Raw genomic sequence first — 8,924 nt, forward strand, 5'->3', positions numbered from 1 at the left:
TACATACATTATTTATTTATAAATTATATGCCCAGACTACTGTGCCCAAAATACTACGTTCATTATTGAACTGATGAAAAAAATGTAAAAATCTTAAAAAGGAGTGAGTATAAGGTAAGAATAAGTAGAAGTTCCATTACTGTCTTTCTGCTACAATGGGTCATCCTCAGCACTGCCTGAGGGAGCGCACCCCATTTTCAAGACCATAGCTCAAGAGACCTAGATATTGTTTGTTGCAAGACACCAAGGAGCATGCAATCAGACATGTGCTTCCCAGTCCGCTACTCTCTTCTGTCACTGATGACACAGCTGTGAAGGAGAACCTGGTACACTATCACGGATGGTACTAACTTCCCGACCTGAAGGAATTGCTGAACTGGTCACTGGAATCCAGCATGTGTTGGGAAGACTCAGTATGCCCCCTTCTCGTCCCTCCCCGAAGGGCGAGCCGTGCTAATCTAATTGGTCATGCATTGAGTCAGCTCTTCTGGTGGGTGGGTCACTGTGTGTCGTAAGATTATCTCTTGGGTGTGGCTCTTGCTGCTTTATCCACATCTGGCTGGAGTGGTAGCCTGATTATGTCCCTCTCTTCTCTAACTCCAGATCTTCAGATTTGGCTTAAGCGACTTAAAGATACATATGTATTAGGCTACATGCTTCCTTGAGCTCTGACTGGACACCACACTTAGCTGACAGTACTTTGCTTTGATCCTTGTGCGCTCACAGGAAGGAGGGGTAGTTCTGTCATGGAGACACGGGCCCCTTTGCATCATCCAGATGGTCTCTGCTACTGCACATTCTCTACTCACCACAGATCAGTTTGATTCCAGTAACATTTGCTTAATATGCTTTTTTTTTTAAGATTTTATTTATTTATTTGACAAACAGAGATCACAAGTAGGTAGAGAGGCAGGCAGAGAGAGGAAGGGAAGCAGGCTCCTGGCTGAGCAGAGAGCCCCACGAGGGGCTCGATCCCAGGACCCTGGGATCATGGCCCAAGCTGAAGGCAGAGGCCTTAATCCACTGAGCCACCCAGGCATCTCTGCTTAATATGCTTTTTAACAAGCAGTTTTAGTTCAGCTAAAGCTCAGCTAGCATGAATTCTGCTGGCTTTGAATGAGCTAATGTGGGTTTCATCACTGATGCTTGGATGACCATGGGCAAACCAACTGATCTACCAGGGTCTATGTTCTCATCTGTAAAATAGAAGTATTAATAACCCTGCCTACCTCATTTGACTGGTATGAGATGAAATTTGTAAATGCTTTCCATAAACTTAAAAAACCCCATTCAAATGAAAAGGATATGGAGCCACCAATGGAGGAAAAAAAAATTGTTTTTAATGCAATGCAATCCGAAACTCAGTGGGCTGCTTCTGTTTATACAAAGTTGTCATTGGAATGAGCATACTAAGAAAATTTGGTAAAGAATTTGAGAGATAGGGAAATTTTGCATAAGTAGCAATCATTCATTCTTCATTCCATGGGAAATACGTACTGAACCCCAGACACACTTTGCCAAGAATTAGAAAAAGAAGGTGAGTGAAACCAGTTGTGGCCCTCAATGAATTCACAGTCTAATGAGAGACAGAGACAGAGAGAGTGGGGTGAGCCACCATGCAATTACAGGGCAGCGTGCTAACTTCTGAGATGGGGATGTGAACTCAGAGCTGGGAGAGTGAACAGGAGGGCCACCCAACCCCACTCAGGACCAGGGAGAAGTTACCTGAAATACATGTTGAACTATTCAGAAGACTAAATAAAACTAAAGGTGGGAAGGATATGTTCCAAGTGGAGGGGAGGGAAAATACAAAGATTTTGAGATAAGAGCAGGCTTTGCACTTTCAGAGATTGCCAAGAGCCCTGTATGGCTAGAGGCCCCTCTGCATGTAAAGTGTCAAGAGGGGGAGGTTGATAGGGACGTGGGGCAATGGAAGCTTGAATCTGAGAAGGGACATGCTGTTGACCTGTGTTTTAGAGTCATTCTGGAGACTTCTTCAATTAATTCTGTGCTGGTTTGAGTTCAAGACAGGGTTTTCCAAATCTGGCTGAGGTATCAGAATCGTTCCCCTGAATGTACTAAATTCGGATTCCTGGATTCCTGTAATAAGTTTGGATTCCTGGACTTTACTAAATTTGGATTCCTGGACTTCGTGTACTAAATTCAGATTCCTGAACTCCATGTCTTCTAAACCTGAGTCCAAAGATGTGTCTTTTGAACAGGCTCCCAGATAATTCTGAGAAAGTCATACAACTGAAGGGGGCTTAATTGTGGGCCCCCAAATGATATGTCCGTGTCTTGAACCTCCTGAGCTGTGAATGGTGCTTTATTTGGAGAAAGGATCATTGCAGTATATCCTGGGTTATGTAGGTAGGCTCTAAATGCTAGGACACATATCCTGGAAGATAGAAGATGATGAGGGAGCAATCTGACTGTGAAGGTAGACATTGGAGTGATGTGGCCACAGTCAAAGAACGTCAGGGGCCACCAGAACCTGGAAGAGACAAGGAACCAACTGTCTACCCTAGAGCCTCCAGACTGCACGAGGTTCTGCCTGCCCCGTAATGTTATGCCTCTGGACTGGGAAAGAGTACACGTCTGGTGTTTTGCAGTACCCATTTTCATTGGTTATAGCAGCTCTAGGAAACTGGTACATCGGCCAGCCATAATTTTGTTTTTCATTTGTTTGCTTCCATGAAGGTGGGATAAATGGTGGCAGAGTCTGAGGCAAAACCTCATCAAGTTGTAGAAGAGTTTGTTGAGAAAGACCCTAGCAAATCGCACAGCAATAAAGAAAATTTCCAACCTGACCTGGGGTCCAGCCCTGACTGAAGCTGAGCTCTGAAAGGAGTACCTTCTTCCTCCCCTGCTTAGCCCCCCACACCCTTCCGGTGTACCCTGCTTTTGCTTTCTGGTGCTGAAAGTGGTCATGTTATAGACAGTCTTGCCCATAAACACACCTTCTTCTTTCTCACGGGGAACCTCAGTTGCTGACTCTCCAGAGAGATCTCCCAGTTACTAACTGCCCTGAAAAGCACCTGCTTCCTTGGGTGCAGTGGACTAACGGAGCAGCTTCGTTAGTGCTGCTGGCCTGTCCCTGTCACAGGTGCCGTGCAGGTGAGAAAGCACGTCCCTGAGTTTTCTGGGACCCTCTAGACAGAGACATCGGGAAATTTCTATACTCCTATGTGGGGCTATAAACAGAAAGTCTCCTTCATGGGATGTATTTGAATGCAGGTGTGTATTTGTGTATGTTTGTCTTTGTGTGTCTGTGTGTGTTTCTGTTTCTGTGTGTCTGTCTCTGTGTGCAGGTCCCTGTGTGTTTCTGTTTCTGTATGTGTGTATGTGTGTATTCAGCCTCTTTGTAGGAACTGTCTATTTCAGAAGCACCTTTCATGATACTGAAGAAATTTCCTGAGTGCCTAATGTAACCCAGGCCCTGTGGGGAACACGGAAGCAAATTAGATTCAATATCTGCCCTGAAAAATGTTCACAGCCTAGTGAAGGGAGACGCAGTGTAATGCAAAAGTTGAGGAAAATGACTTCAGATTCACACAAACCTTCATTCAAATTCAGGCTCTGCCTTTCATTAGCTAAGTGATTATTAGCAAGCTTCCTGAGCCCATGAAGCTTTAGATCTGTAAAATGAAAATAATGTGTTCTCTCAAGGTTGTTGAAAGGATTTCTTGAGTCAGTAGGTGCAGAACCGTTGATGCAGTGTCTGTCCCACCTTGGGCACTCAGTAAAAGAGAAATACGATTATTTAATTTGTGCTATAATAGATGTGGGCCGGCAATTCAGTAAACACAACAGAAAAGAAGGAACTGAGTCAGGTTGGCAGAGTCAGGGAAACTCTCCAGAGCCAAAAGAGGGGAAGGAGGAAGCTGCCAAAATCTCCGAGATACAGGGTTCAAGCAGAAAGAGGAGTTGAGTCTGGGGAGGTGGAGTCGTCAGGAATCCTGGCTGCTACCTTAATCTTGACCATCTTACCTTGACCTGGATTCCATTTAACTTTGACCGTGCATTGATGAGGGGAAAAAATCTACGTGGTTTTGTAAATTGATATGAGTTGAGAATTGACATTATATCCTTCTAATTTCACATTCATGAAACAGAAACTTTTTATTCCACTGGAGCAGTGTTTGGCCTCACAAAATCATAGTGGACAACAACCTGTCAATTAAACAATTAAGGTTTCAGTCCTCATTTGGAAAAGAGCCATTATACCTAAGAAAATGTGTTTAAAGAACTGACTTTTATCTTGTTTAGTGCTAAAGCATAAAAAATTAAATAAATGAAAGACATTCCAAAAATTAAAATTTAAAAACACTCAGCTTTTACAAAACAGTCCCCTACTGCATTCCACATGTCTCTTTGCTAAAAAAAAAAAAAAAAAAAAAAAAAAAAAAAATTATCACAATTTCTGAATAGCACAAAGTCATCATCACACACATGAGTTACTTAGTGGTGTCATTGGTAGACCCAGTTTTCAGCCACCATGAAGTGTTCCTGACTGAGCAGCTCTTACACCGGCCACATCAGCTCCTGTGATGCTCATGAATGTCCTCCCTAGCCACCCCCTCCCCCTTATCAAACCTAACCAGGGCTCAAAAAGTGCCTTCCCACGCTTGATCTTGTCTAATCTTAATCCTCACAATAGTGTTAGTTAGGAGGTAAATACCATTATCTTCATTTTAAAGAAGAGGAATCAAGTCTAAGAGCTTAAAGGCACTCAAACAAGTACCCCCAGCTAAATAATGGCAGATCAATGCTGAATCTATTTGACTCAAAGCTTAATCTTTTCACACCAAAGCCTCTTCCATTTATATTCATTCGTTTATGAAGTGAGCAAGTATTTATTGGGTCCAACTGTGTGGGGCCCTCATGGTAGAAGTTGATGTTTACCTTGTGTGGTCTTCTTGCATCTTTCCCTATTTTTGTCCTCATTTTCTCCCTTGATAGTTAGCAGATTGGCTATCTCAGGTTCTTGAACTTGGATATTGGTCAACAACCAACATACTCTTGAAGAACATCTTCTATAGCCTGGTCCAGTTACTGTCCAATCCTGGTCTCTTTTCTCTGAACATGCTCCACTCATCAATGTCCTTACAGAAGTGCGGGGCTCAGGTCCATATACAGTTGGAATCATCCAACATTTCACTGACCAATGCAGAGCTTAGCTAACTGTTCCTGCCTTGTTCTGGGGTGGTTCTCTCTAGTTCAAGACAACAGGATTCCAGGAAGATGGACTTTTAATCTAAAGCAGCATTCCTTCCCATCTTCACAAGTACCTCCCTTACCTTTGTTAGGTCCCACAGACAGAACGAAGGTAAGCATACCAGTACAAAAAGAAATCATCAGATGTGAAAATTATCCCGAGCCTTGGAACCCACGGACATCTGAATGCATTTTCCATATACTCAGTTCCCTGAGCTGTAGATTCCACAATCTACTGTTTTATTAGAACTCCCTCTAAACACTTCAATAAATCTCCATGGACTCTTCTTCTGAAAAGTCCAATTGCTCATGGAAGAGATGTTTAATCATGGTGCTCCATGTTTTTAAATAAGAGGAGGCAAGTGAAAGCAAGTGTTCCATAATTCATGATGTGCACTCTCTCAGAAAACTTTTTTTTTATTAAGAATTGGATTAATGGTCTAATCATTTTGCACACACAGGAGACTCAGAAGCTATAGAGGATGCACAGCCATTTCAGGAAAAAGTTCAGAATGCTTTCAGAGGTCTTTTCCCCATCTAGGATGAAGGGGGTCTGGAAATCAGAATAAGAAGGCAGGCAGTAAACCCTTATTTGTACCCCTGAAGATATTCAGGGAGGAATACTTTTCAAGGAACCTAAATTATCTGAGCATTGTGTCTGTTCCATGGGTTACTTCCCTAAGTGGGAAAGACAGCCTGGTACACCACAGATAATAGGCAGGTCAGCCAGGGAGTAACTCCAGGCTCTGCTACTCACAGACTGTGGCCACACAAGGGACTGGGGTTTTCTGAGTCTCTGCTTCTAGTTTTACAGTTGTGAAGTTTAAGTCAGGCAATGAGTGCAAAATTCTAGCTTCGCAGCAGTTGCTCAATAAATGGAAGCTGCTTTCAGGTTCCACATTAGCCAAGTTATATAGGTAGAAAATATTCCTCACGGAATTTCAGATTTCTACCTTCCCAAACTTTGATAGAGTAAGTTTTTCCTGTTTTCGGCCACCATATTGGTGATGATTCATTACAGCAGAATAAGGAAATTAATACACTCTCCTTGGGACAACTGGGTGGTTCCGTTAAGTGTTTGACTTTGGCTCAGGTCATGATTCTAGGGTCCTGGGACCGAGCTGCACATTGGGCTCCCGGCTCAGTGAGGAGACTGCTTTTCTCTCTCCTTTTGCCTCTCCTACCCCACACTCGTATTCTCACTCTGCTCTCGCTCTCTCTCCCTCTCTATCAAAAATATTTTAAAAAAATAATACACCATCCTTGTTCTATGGACATTTTTGAGCAAGAAACCTCAACACGTTAAGTAACTCCCCTAAGTTCAGACAAGTATAAATAGTGAAGCCAAGATGAAAACGTAGACCTCCCTCACATGAAGACACACAAATTCTTATTTGTTTATTTTTCCTATTAAATGGTCATCCTTAAGTTGCTCATAAAGTCTGTTGAGTTTAGAATGAATTCTTATTACTTTGAAATGTTAGAAGGGTCATAGTGAACATCTTACCAACTCCCATCTAACATAAGCCAATAGCTCCAATAAATCCCTTATCAACAGATGGGATCCTAACTTGGCGTTCCATATTGTTAGAATGAATTGATTATAAACATAGTTAAATGACTATTTGGAAGAGCAAAGCATTTAGATAACCCATCTTCAGGGTAACAAAATTAAAAGTTTTGCAATAAGGAAAAGTAGAGTAATCAAACAATTAAAAGACCTGAGAATCACCAGCTGTACATAACAGATACGTGTCAAATTTGTATATGATTTAGAGAGAACCATAACTTTCTCTGTACTCCATTTTCTTCACCAGAAGAAGCTGGGGCTGGAATACATTACTTCTAGAGTTTCTTCCAACAAGACTTCTAAGTATACCTTTAGGGGCATTTCCAAAATATATGTAGAAATTCATAGAACAAGACATAACCTGAAATTTGTTCCAAGTTGTAGTTTATTTCTATGGCTACCTTGCCAAAAGTCATAAACTAATACAAAATCCAATCAAAATTTTAAAAATAGCATTCAACAAAACATTGAACTAGATAGAAAATCTAAGCCCACACTGAACCTTAACAACTGGGAGATTCATTTCCTAGATATCAACTTGCCCTCTGTGATAAGCACGTTCTTCCTACATGAACAACTCCTGATATTTGACATCACTTTGAAGTTTATGAGGAGCTTTCATACACATAATCATTGATGTCCACCTTGTGAGGTAGGCAGGCGTCACTGACGATGGACAGAAGGGAAACAGGTCAGAGCCCATGAGCTTTGTCCAAGGTCACACTGCTAATAGAGGTCAGAGCCAGGACTGAATTCAGACCCTCCTAGAGACAAAGCCTCTCTTTTTTCCCACAGTATTCAGTGCCTACTGATGACCTGTGGACCTAAAGCGACATTATGTCAGCCACTTTTTGATTTCACTTGGAGAAGTGGCTCTCAAGTTTGCAAGTCAATGCCTCTCAACTCCCAACTGAAGATCACTATTTAACTTTGAAGGCAATAGCTTTATTTTATTTTCCCTGGCACCTAGAACATGGGTGACACTCCATAAATACTTAATGAATAAATGGACAAATAAGAGATTAAATTAATTCATTAATTTGGAAGTTGAAGTCCAGAGAGAGAGATGGCAACTTGGCCAGAATCACCTTGTCAGTAGTACCAGGACAGAATTTATTTCTAGATCCCTGGAGAGGGCAATTGTGAGGGATATGTATATCCAAATTTCTTTATTAAAGGTTGTCTTTGGTTATGTTAAGTGATGAGAATTTTATCTTGCCCAAGGGACAATTTAAAGTTGTAAAAACTTATAATATAAATTAAAGATACGTGGCATAAACTCAAAATCACTGCATTTGTATTCTTGGAGTAAGGTGATGGAGTACCACAGAAGAAAATGTTTGGATAAGCTGGAAATTTTCCTAAAATGTATTTGTGTTATTTCAGGGATGCTGGGTCCACAATGTGATGTGTGTTATCTCTCTGTTGTGTTCACTGCTTCCTTTCCATCTTAGGTTCTTGGTCCATGTCCTTATGTGTCCATTCCCTTCAGTATAACTTGTCCGGTTATGTAATTGTTCCCTTCACCAGGAGACCTTAGAAGTCATTCCCTATATAGCACGATGTCAAGACAAGGGCATCCTTTGCAAATGAGGCAGAAGTAAAAGCAGGCACAAGCCACCCCTTCCCCCTGACTCTTGGGCACAACTGTCTCCCAGTTGTGGGAGGCCCTCCCAGCTCAGGAGGCTGGTGTTGAGGATTTTAAGCACTTGGGGAAAACAAAATATATCCTTGTAGCAGTGAGGACACAAATGCTGCTGGCTCTCTGTATCTTCCTGGGGAATATCAAAGTGGGCGAGGAGGGAAGCCCCTTTTGTTGGGGCTTCAGATCATCCTGAAGGGGGCTGAAATATTTGGGAGCTGGAGAAAGAGGAAATGAGGTTCATGAAATTCACTGGCTATGCTCAGCCTGACTCTCTAATCCAGAAACAATGAGAGCATTCCAAAAATTAATAGGTCCCAAAGGGCTAGTTTAATACCTTCATTTCCTTTGCCAAGAGAGCAGAAAGGAAATACCAAAGGTCACCCAGTGAATCTGTGGCAGAGGTCAGTCCAGTCCCATTTACCAAGAGTGTCCAAGACTGATTCAAATCTGCCCAACTGTGCCAAATAACAGGACGTCAGAACCAGAGAATCA

The sequence above is a fragment of the Meles meles genome, chromosome 15 (assembly GCF_922984935.1).
Source record: "Meles meles chromosome 15, mMelMel3.1 paternal haplotype, whole genome shotgun sequence".
Taxonomy (NCBI): Eukaryota; Metazoa; Chordata; class Mammalia; order Carnivora; family Mustelidae; genus Meles; species Meles meles.